The 11,101-nt window shown below is 32.7% G+C and overlaps 1 pseudogene; it reads left to right on the top strand.

Annotated features, from left to right (window-relative positions):
• The first annotated feature begins 574 nt into the window (after positions 1-574).
• On the top strand, positions 575-3,176 carry LOC145755807 (uncharacterized; annotated as a pseudogene).
• The last annotated feature ends 7,925 nt before the right edge of the window (positions 3,177-11,101 follow it).

The following is an 11,101-nucleotide window of genomic DNA, read 5'->3' as shown; positions in this document are numbered from 1 at the left end:
ATTCCAACACTTGGTTTCCTTAAGAAGACATGGGGAAAGAGCTCATGGCATAGTGCAGACCGAAAGGCCAGCCGTATGCATCAATAAGGATTCTGGTATTTTTTTTGTTGCTTGTGCAAACAGGGGTGCTTTGGCCCCGATTCATGTTAGAAAACATCGGATTTTGGGATCACAATGCACTAATGAAGATTGTGAAACCCTGTTAAAAAACAGCGGAAACTTTACTCCAGGAATGGAATGCCCTCACCTTGAGGCTACAAAATATGCAGACTATTCTGACCACGAGTTATTTCAACTTAATGACTTAAGCCAACTAACAAGCACAAACCTTGTCAACAAGCAATCACTGGAAAATTATGAAAATTTATTTAAAAAAGCCAGTTTGATTAATGAGCCACTAATAATTTATGGTGATTTTGCTAGTTTAGGTTATTCAGACCAGCTAAAATATTTCTCAGTTTTTAATAACGAATTAACTTATTATGCAAAACTACAAAGGGTGAGGGTAACTTTTGACACCGAGATGTCAATTTAGTATTGTCAATGCCCCAAATCAGGTGAACAGCGAACCAGCATGCATGAAAATATTGCAAAGGCATTCTCCTTGACTTACCACCCCGAAATCTTATCTCAACAAACAAACAGGTTTGCACACGTGTTTAAAATAACATTTTACACAAACAGAGGTTGATTTTATGTTTGTTACAGTTTACCTCAAGAACCAACCGAGATGGACCAGAAGTTAATGAATTATTTCCTATCAGAAAAAACAATTCCTGTGGAAATTTCCAGATCAAACACAAAAGATCAATCGCAACCACCTGCCATTTTGGTCCCAGATGAGATAGTTTGCTTTTTTTGTAAAAATAAACTTACTCTACATAAAAGGATTTATATTTTTCAAAAGAATCACATTGCGGTTGAAAGAAATTTGAAAACAATATTTTTTGATAATTGCAACACCATTCCAATAAATGATATTCGCAATGCTGTATTGCATTTTGCAGCTCTGCAAAATTATGTTTATGATTTTTGCTGTGCTAAATGTGGAAATTTTCCAAATATTTTGGTTGGGGATGGCAATTGGTCCAACACTTTTAAACGTCCAGGTTTAAATAAATTTTGTTTAGATTTTTAGTTTTTTAAGTCAAAAAATATTTTTTGCAATATATTTTTTTTTAAATATTAAACATTTTTTTTGAAATTAAATGAACCTAATTTATTTTTTATTTGTTTCTATTTACAGTCGAAGCTCTTACAGCTAACATAGAGTTGTGCATCGATCATGTGGATTTTGAAGTAATGTGGCAAAAATATACAAAGGAAATAATTGGCAGGGGCTTTTATGGTAAATACTTTTTGTGCAATAAAAACAGCAGGAAAATGTTTTATTAACAACATGGTGTAATTTTAAAAGGATCAAAAAACAATCCATGGCAACTAAAAACTTGTCACCAAAATTTTTCTCCATGGATGGGACCTGGTTCAGCAAATAGTCCGCGGTTGCTAAACACTGAGCACATAAAGGGAAAAGTACTTAACCAGCCAACATGTACAAAATCAGAAAAAACTTCTAATTCAAACATATCACAAGATGATATTTTAAATGCTTTGCATAATTACCCATCGGTAAGTTAATGTTGTTGCTTTTCTTTATGTATTATATTATGGTATTTTTGATTTATTGCTTTGAATTGATATCATTGTTTCACATTTTAAAAATTTAGGAATCAACAAGTGAAAGCTTACAGGAATTATGTATAAAAATTGGCATCGACAAAAAAGGAAGCAAGGAAGATCTGATAAATAGGTTGAACGAACTTGTGCTTTTTAAGGATGTATATCCCAAAGTATACAAATCCTTAAAAAAAATGTGCAGGTTTGTAATTTTTAATTTAAAAGTTCTGTTTATCATTGCATGGTTAAAAAACTGTTTAAATGCTACCCAGGTGGTGTTGTACACTTTCGTTGCCCTCATGGGGTATGCTATTACATGAAAGTGTTACTCCGGCAGGAAAGTGCAAGAGACCATGTTGATGGGCTTTTGTTTTTTGCAAGACAACCCCAAGTTTACATTTCTGATATAGCTAGCCAGGTATGAATTTTTACAATGAGAAAATAAAATTAATTACTCAGCAAAGGTATAAACTAAACCTTATATTAACTGCTGTTGCTTTTGAAGATGGTTTTTAAAATATATTTTGACTTACTAAGGTTGCACATCATGGAGAGAATGTTTGGTCCGAATAAAGGAATGTTGTTTGAATATAATGAAGAAAATGTTAAAAAGAGGGAAACTGGTACCCTTGAGCCAGTTTCTTTAAAAAGTGGACATTTTTATAGTCTTTTTGACAATTTTCATTTGCGTTCAAAAAAAGGCAGCTGGGAAAAAACATTTAGAAACCTCAAGTACTGCCAAGATTTAAATATAAATACAAGTAAGTGTGGTCGAACAAACAAATGCAATCATGGCACGGGACAGGTAGTTGCTTTTTACAATTTTAAAATTTAGCTAACATTGGGTTTAATAGTATTTATTTAAAATTTACTATTATTTATATAGATATTTTATCTGCAATATGAACATGGTGAACTTTATGTTTACAACACGTCTCGCCATTCATCTGCAAAATGTTAAAAAAGAGACTTTTATTTTGAATCAGCTCAAAAGTCTTTTAAAATGACAATGATCGTAGGAAAGCACGGCATAGCTGTTCCAAAACAGACCAGTATGTTTATAGCTCTTTTTACCTACATAAATTTTTTACACAAGCATTAACGTTAAATTATTTTTTAGATCGCAAAATCAGAAAAACAAATCAAGATCTGGTGCCGCAACCCACTTTTAACAAACCACCTGTAAGTTTAGTATAAAGGTTTTCTCCTTTTGTTATTTTTTATGTACAAATATAAAAAAAATGTTGTTTTAAATTAATTATTTGGAAACCCAAATAGGTTAATAGTTTTTAGTTTTAAAATAGATAATTTGTTTTTTTAACATTGGCTAACAAACTTGTTTAGTTTTAATAAATGTCCTCTTGAGCTATTCAAATACAATTTTCCACATTTTCTAAAATTTTATGCTTTTTTAGGTAAAAAGTAGATTATTTCCCCCACCAGTCTACACAGGTAACCTTGTTAAATCATATAATAATTCTGTTGTGTTTTATTTATAGTATACTTATTTATTTTATTTTCATGCATGACTAGTTGCTTTGTTATTTTATGCATGACTGATTTTCCTACTTTTTACCATACTTTTGTGTTACTTAAAGTCATTTAGTTTTCACCTTGGTTGTGAGTAGACCTTTCTATGTTAAGTTCTATTCTAGTGCATGAGTATGTTATGTTCTTTTAATGTTTCTAATTTATGTTGTATTCTATTTGAATAAGGTTTATGTTTAATAAATCATTTAAGTTAACAATGGTAGCAGAGGATGGTTAGTTGTTAATTGGAATTTGAAATGGCAACTGTTAGTAAAAAAGCGCCTCCAAAGTTTGGAGAGAATGTTCCATATGAAGTATGGAGAAGAAAGATTGCCATGTGGCAACTTCTTCTAGAAGCTCTGGAAGGAAATGTTAGAGCTGAAAAGGGGGTACCTATAAACTATACTGGATCGAATGGATCGAATGGAGCGAATGGATCGAATGGATCGAATGGATCGAATGGATCGAATGGATCGATTGGATCGAATGGACCAAATGTATATTAAATTGTTATCGAATGGATCGAATGGATCAAAATGGAAATGCATCAAATTCAATGAAATAGAACAAAAAGAGTTAACGAATCAAATGAATTCGTAATGCATTGCTTACATCAATTTATTCAAATAAACAAAAGGTAGTATGTGAACCGTGCATTATATAGTGCAATGAGTTGAAATGCTTTACCAAACACAGTAAGACAAACAACAAACAAAGCGTATAATTAGGCAACTAAACAAGAAAATATAATCGGTTTTATATAGATCAGCAAAGGAATACAATATATCTAAAAGGGGAATCATATATTAAAATACACAAAATAGTCGTGCTAATCAAAACTAACTATCTAACTTATAACCAAACCTTCCCAAGGATTCAATCTACCAATAGTAATCGGTCTAAGTGGGCTTTAATCATAATTGAAACTACAGGAAATAGAAAATAAAAGCGACACGAAATATATATTATGAAACGAAAACTTTAAAGTATAATGAACAAAAAAAACGGCAGCGTGGTGTAGTAGTCAGAACACTTTATTACAACACACGGTCCTGGGTTTGATCCCCAGTGATCTTATGCTGTAGAGCCCTTGAGTAAGGCGTTATAAACGGTATAAACTCCTGCTGATCAAACACTTAATAAGCAGTTTAATTATCGGGCAATTATAATATATAATATTCCAAACTGCCACAGGCAACTTGAGACTTGGTTGGAGTAACTGTTGTTACTCTATGTTTAGGTCGCGCTTTTGATCTTCCCACATCAAGGATAAAGATATATACAAAAAAAAATCAAGTATGAAAGCGAAAGTCTAATTTAATGTAAAACTTACTACGGCCTTACTTGTTTATAAGTTTTGACATCTAGCAAACCGACCAAAAAGCTATATTGCTGGTTATTTAAAGCAAAATTAAATAGGAGGAAAGCACGTACAAAAAATAAAGAAAATACAAAACATAGTAGATAAACGAAACAACATATGCGTTATAAATGGTGAAGGGAGTGAAAAATTTCCCGCAGATGCGATCAGGGCGAATTATGAAAAGCCGAAGCTCACTAAAAGTGACCTACCGCTAATAAATCAAATTTGAAAACTTTAATAAAATTTATAATGGACATTACATATTGATAATTAATATCATAGGGGCAAACAAACTTGTTGGTAAGGAATGTGTTGCTTTAAGCTAGTACATTTAAATGAATCAATTTCAGAAAAGCAGTTAGTCTGCAATTCTTGTTTGAAGTTAGTTCCAAAATTCGACTTAAAAAACGGGATTCGACTCTCTATATTTTTTATGACATCACAATCGACTTTAATCTTACTTGGACAGACTAATTTGAATTTTTTTGTTAGCCTGCTTTTGTATGTTATTATCATTTAAGTGCAGTTTTATCAGGTATAAGAAAGAACAACGCTAGGTATCGGACTGTCTTCCCTAGCATAATCTGACTTTAATTTAACTGCTATTCCTAGCCTGCTAAAATATGTTATATTAAAATAGTTGGATTTTTTTAAAATTCCTAAAACTACGCGATATGTTTTAATAGTTTAATAGTCAACGAACAAGTTAGTATACCTTAGAAATAAATGACTTTTTTGTTGTAGTATATTTGCTTAGTAGTAAAACCAAAATACATTTTTCATTAAAAATAAAGACGATGAATAAGATTAAAATAAAGCAGTATCTTTGCGGAAAGTGTCAAACGCCATGTTTTGAAAACACAAATTGCGTATTGTGTGAAATTTGTCTGATATGGTTTCACACAACGTGTGCGGAATTAACTGAAGATGATTTTAAAATGTTAAGTGATTTGGACGGGGTTGAATTTATATGTAAGGACTGTAGAACAACTGACGGAAATTTTAATTACTGCACTGCAGCCATGCGACTACAGCAGGTGAAATCTTGATTTAAATTGATCATTCAGTTCTTTATAATACTATGCATTTTATCCCCATTAGACCTTATGTCGAATAGCCTATTGCACTATATTAAAAAATATATGAAACACTTTGCACAATACATCTCTATGTAGTATTTAAATGGCTATTTTTTAAATTATGTTTAGGCGGCTAAAAACAAAATGTGTGCGTTAAGAAAAGCAGCTTTGCGTGAACAAGTTTTTATTGGTAGAAATGTGTTGCCATTTATAAACCATGAACCATCACCAATAAAACTAGTACAAGATTCAATATCGCAAAACATAATTGATAAATATAACCTCGAAATCTTTGGCAAAACTCCAATATACACTTCTCCCGATGGAAATTGTTTGTTTAATGCAGCATCTTTGTGCATATGCCAAAATGAAACGCTGTCTTTAGAATTGCGCATTAAAACATGCATAGAAATGGTTTTGAATGAGGAGATATATCGTACCCATGAACTTGCAAACGATATTTTTATTACAGCCCCCGATTACGACGTTGCGTGTTATCAGTGTTGTTCACCTGGATCATTTTCAAGTGCATGGACCATGCTTGCGCTTACGAATGTTTTACAGCGGCCTATATTTAGTGTATATCCTCCTTGTAATGGAAATGCGGATCAGGTTATTAAAATCCTTAATCGCAAAATAGAGGCAATCAATTTTAAATCTACGGAACCAATACACATAATGTGGACAAGAACAAGTAAACATCACAAAAAAATTTGGCTTCCCAATCACTTCGTTGCTTTGGTTAACTTTAATTCAAACTCCTCTTCTTTGTCAGACAGTTTTGAAGAAAATACTATAGATGATTTGCAAGATTATTTTGCACCGTCTTTGGAAAATTTTAATGCTAAAACAAATAATGACTCTAATACTTTAAACTCTGAATTATGTGGAAGGCTTCCATATGATTGTTTTTTACCGACTAAGGATGTTATTCTTAAACTCACTTCTTGCTCATCTGGTCTGCCAAATATTCCTTGTGGTAAAAAAGATAACCAGTTTTATTTTATTAATAACTCAATCAATGTTTCGAAAACTAAGGTTGGTTTGCAAAAGTCATTTCGTGACGACTGTGGGGCATGGTTAAACCCCAGAAACAGTCGCCCACTTTACATACAAAAGGAAAACAACATTCTAGAAATACGTAAGCAGCTTAAGATGTATTGTATTAGAAATCCCCGAAAAAAATCATACCTTCCAATTGAGCCCCAGCCAAAACCGGAAGAAGTAATTCAGTTAGGCATTTACTATTCAACTTTAAAAAACAGCGATTCTTTTAAACGTAAGGTTACATGGATTATTAAATATCCTCAAGCTGTAAGCGAAATTGCCATTGTTGAATACAAAGGCGTTCACCCAGGTAACATATCTCATGGAAATTCAAAACGAAAACAAAATGTTTACGTGCGAACACCTACTGAAATTCTTGAGGAAATGAGCGATAAACTAGGAAAAGGAACCGGCGCAAAAGATCTATATGACGATATGCACCAAAAATGCGATCTTCCAAATGGCCCACGTGACCTCCATCAACTACATCAGAAAAAATACAACGATAAAAAAAACAAAAATAAAAAGGAGGGAAAGCAGTGCACTAATAACCATTCCGATGAAATTTTAGAAATTATCAACATGTCTGTTACCCATGAATTTGTACGTAGAGTAACGCATGGAAAAAACCAGGCCACTACTGTACAATTATTTACTGACGAGCAACTTGAAAATATTAAACGGTTTTGCATTCCTGGATACACAGTTTTCGGAGCTGACAAAACCTTTAATCTGGGAAAAATATACGTTACAGTTACAACATTTAAAAACCTAAGCGTGGTAAGATCCGAAACGAGCAACCATCCAATATTTTTGGGCCCTTTATTTTTGCATAGCAAATCGGACTACCAAACGTATTTTGATTTTTTTGGAAATCTAAGCACTCTTTTGGGCGATGATTATGCGCAGATGGTTTTTGGGTCGGATGATGAAAAGGCAATGCACAAAGCTGCTCTGCAAGCTTTTAATGGGTGCCACCACGTGTTGTGTAGCAAACATTTAAAGGATAATTTGGTCCACTATCTAAAGGATGTGATCGGTGCTAATTCAGGTAGTAGAAAGCAGATATTAGAAATGATTGAGTCTCTAATCCGCTCTCAAGATGAGGTTGAATTCAATGCTAAAAGCATAGAATTTCTGGAACTTTTTAAAGATAAGTTTCCCACTGCCGAAATTTATGTCCGTAGTCGATTTTTGCCGCTGCTTAAACAACATGTGTGGCTTCAAAAAAAAGTTGTCGGAGGGCCTTGGACGAATAACAACTCTGAGTCTATAAATCATGTTTTAAAGGCGAAAGCTCAATGGAAACAAAGCAAACTTCCACAACTAATAAATTTGCTATTCGGTGTAGTACAGACACAATACAGCGAACTCCGAAGTGCTTTGGTGCAAATAGGGCCTTTCGAGCTCACAAATAGATATGATCAATTTAAAATTTCAATTCCAAATTGGGTTTCAAAAAACGATACGCAGAAACAAACATATTTTGAATCTTTTTTAAAAGCTCCTCATAAAGTGAAAAAGTCAGGAGGAATATTTTCATCTGATGGATCCTTAATAACCCCGAAACCCTCGGCAACAACAGGCAAAAAAGTGGGCCAAAAAAGTAGACGGCGTAAATTACGAACAGTGACTACTACAAAAAATGTCAAAAGCATAAAAAAAGAAAACTAAGTAAAGACGCTTGACAAAAACCTAGCTTTTTCAACGTTTTAATATTACTTTACGTTATTTTCCTTATTTTATTATTTTCCAATAATTGAACACATTTACCATACCATTTTGTTAAATTTATTTATATTAAACTTTATCGAAATTGCGCAGGTATTGATATCACGATTTATACTTGTTTTTTTAGAACAGACGGTTTTTATAATAAAACTTTTTTTAAATAAAGTATTTTTAAATAAATTCGTAAATTTTAATTTAAGACAGAATATAGCTACAATGTACATTTTAAACGTTTAATAAATTTTTTCAAATACTGCAGCATAACAATGTTTATTTTGTGCAAACTTGTTTAAAATAGTTTACAAGGCGTTAAGATCGTTTGTATTCGATATTTCGACTCTATAGGCCTATCGAAACTGTATTATTGGTGGGTTAATTAATTTGGTTCACTCGATATAATTTGATCCATTCGGTCCATTCGATAACGATTTAATATACATTTGGTCCATTTGATCCATTCGGTCCATTCGATAACAATTTAATATACATTTGGTCCATTTGATCCATTCGGTCCATTCGATAACAATTTAATATACATTCGATCCATTCGATCCATTCGATCCATTCGATCCATTCGATCCATTCGATCCTGTATAGTTTATAGGTACCGCTGAAAAGGCAGTTTCTGAATTAGGAACTGAAGACCTTCATAGTAATGATGGAATGACCAAGTTGTTAATAAAGTTAGACTTGGCATTCAAGAATGAAAAGGCAGATGATGCTTATAATGCATATAAAAAATTTAACAACTTTAAAAAAAGTGAAGGCATGACAATGTCAGATTATATTCTGGAATATGAACATTTATATCATGGGATGTCTGTTTATGATATGAAACTACCTGATACAATATTAGGTTTTAAACTGATAGATCATGCTGGTCTTTCTGACACTGAAAGACAGTTAGTTCTCACCATGGGCAGTGACTTGAAATTTTCTAGTTTAAAATCTGCTTTAAAAAGAATTTTCGACAAGGTTACTGAGTCCACTTCATGTATTAAGATCAAAGAAGAAGTACTTTATTCAAAACAACCAGAAAATTCTTTTAAAAATTTTAGAAAAACTGGGCAATACAGTAATTCAAACTTTAATTTCAAAAGAAAGCTAAATAAGTTAGATATTAATTTGTGGAAAGGACCTGCTACGGTCTTGGGTCAAGATGGTTCAGTTGTCTTTATGAGGCATGGTGGACAGCACATTAAAGCTCATAGTTGTCGGGTACAACCAATTGACTCTGATAATTTAGATCCTTTAGAGATAAAAGAAAGTAAGAATATTTCTCCTTGTCGTGAACCAGTTGTAAAGGAAGATAATACAACAAGTTATGAGTCGAGCGATGAGGACATAAGCATTGATAAAAATCTTTCTACTCCTCCTGAAGTCCCAACCACAACTCAATCTCCGAAACTAAAAAAAGATCTTGAAGTTGAATTCGTGGATGAGAATGGTACACTCTGTACAGGAAAAATTATTAATAGAGCTGGAAAAGCGACTGGCAGATACAGTAAAGCCTTTAATGTGGAATTTTTAGCCCCCATTGATATAAAGGGAGAAAAACAATGGGTCAATTTTGAAAAGGTTACACACTTAAAGCTGTTAGAGAATAGTGAATCAAATGCGGTTGTTTCAGAAGAAATTCATCACTTATCAACAGATTTGTTTAATGATGCTGATGAATGTGAACTAAAAAGTTGGAAAGAAAATGATGTTTATGAGGAAGTTCCATTCAATGGTCAACACTGTATATCTGTTAGATGGATATGTTCATGGAAGTATAAAAATGGACAACAGGTTCAAAAGGCTCGTCTTGTAGCTAGAGGATTTGAGGAATTTGATCGCAATATTTTAGATAAGGAAAGCCCAACTTGCTCTAAGGATTCTCTGAGAACAATAATTTCTATTTTTCAGCAAAAACAATGGACATTAAGAAGCATGGACATTAAGACAGCTTTCTTGCAAGGAAAACTGGTTAATCGGGATATTTTTCTTAAACCACCCAAAGAAGCAGATTGTTCAACCGATTGTGTCTGGAAATTGCGAAAGTGTGTGTACGGCCTAAATGATGCTTCTAAACTGTGGTATAATCGGGTTAAGGATTTTATGGTATCTGCAAAGGGAAATATTTTAAAACTAGACCCAGCTGTATTTTATTGGCATTGTGGAGTTGAACTGCAAGGTATCATATGTGTATATGTTGATGATTTTCTATGGGGTGGAACTGAAAGTTTTAGGAATTCAGTTATAAATGATCTTAGAAACACATTTCAAATTGGTAAGGAAACCGAAACAAAATTTAAATATATAGGATTAGAAGTACAACAAATTGAAAATAAGGTTTTGATTACTCAGAAAGACTACACAAACAACTTGAAGCCTATAGAAGTTGAAGTCTCAAAAAGACAGTTTCCTGAAAAAGATTTAACAATTATGGAACAAAATTTACTAAGATCAAAGATTGGACAACTGCTTTGGCTAAGCAGTCAAACAAGGCCTGAAATAAGTTTTGAGACATGCCTACTTGCAACCAATTTTAAAGAAGCAAAAGTTAAAGATCTTATTGCGTGTAATAAAGTTATTCGAAAGGTAAAATCTTATCAATCAGGTATTGTGTTTAAAAACTTGGGTAATTCTGAAAATTTGCGATTGGTTGTGTATACTGATGCTGCTTTCGGAA

This window comes from Corella eumyota, chromosome 6 (assembly GCF_963082875.1).
Source record: "Corella eumyota chromosome 6, kaCorEumy4.1, whole genome shotgun sequence".
Classification (NCBI taxonomy): Eukaryota; Metazoa; Chordata; class Ascidiacea; order Phlebobranchia; family Corellidae; genus Corella; species Corella eumyota.
The sequence above is the reverse complement of the archived record's forward strand: the minus strand, read 5'-3'. Positions and strand labels throughout refer to the sequence as shown.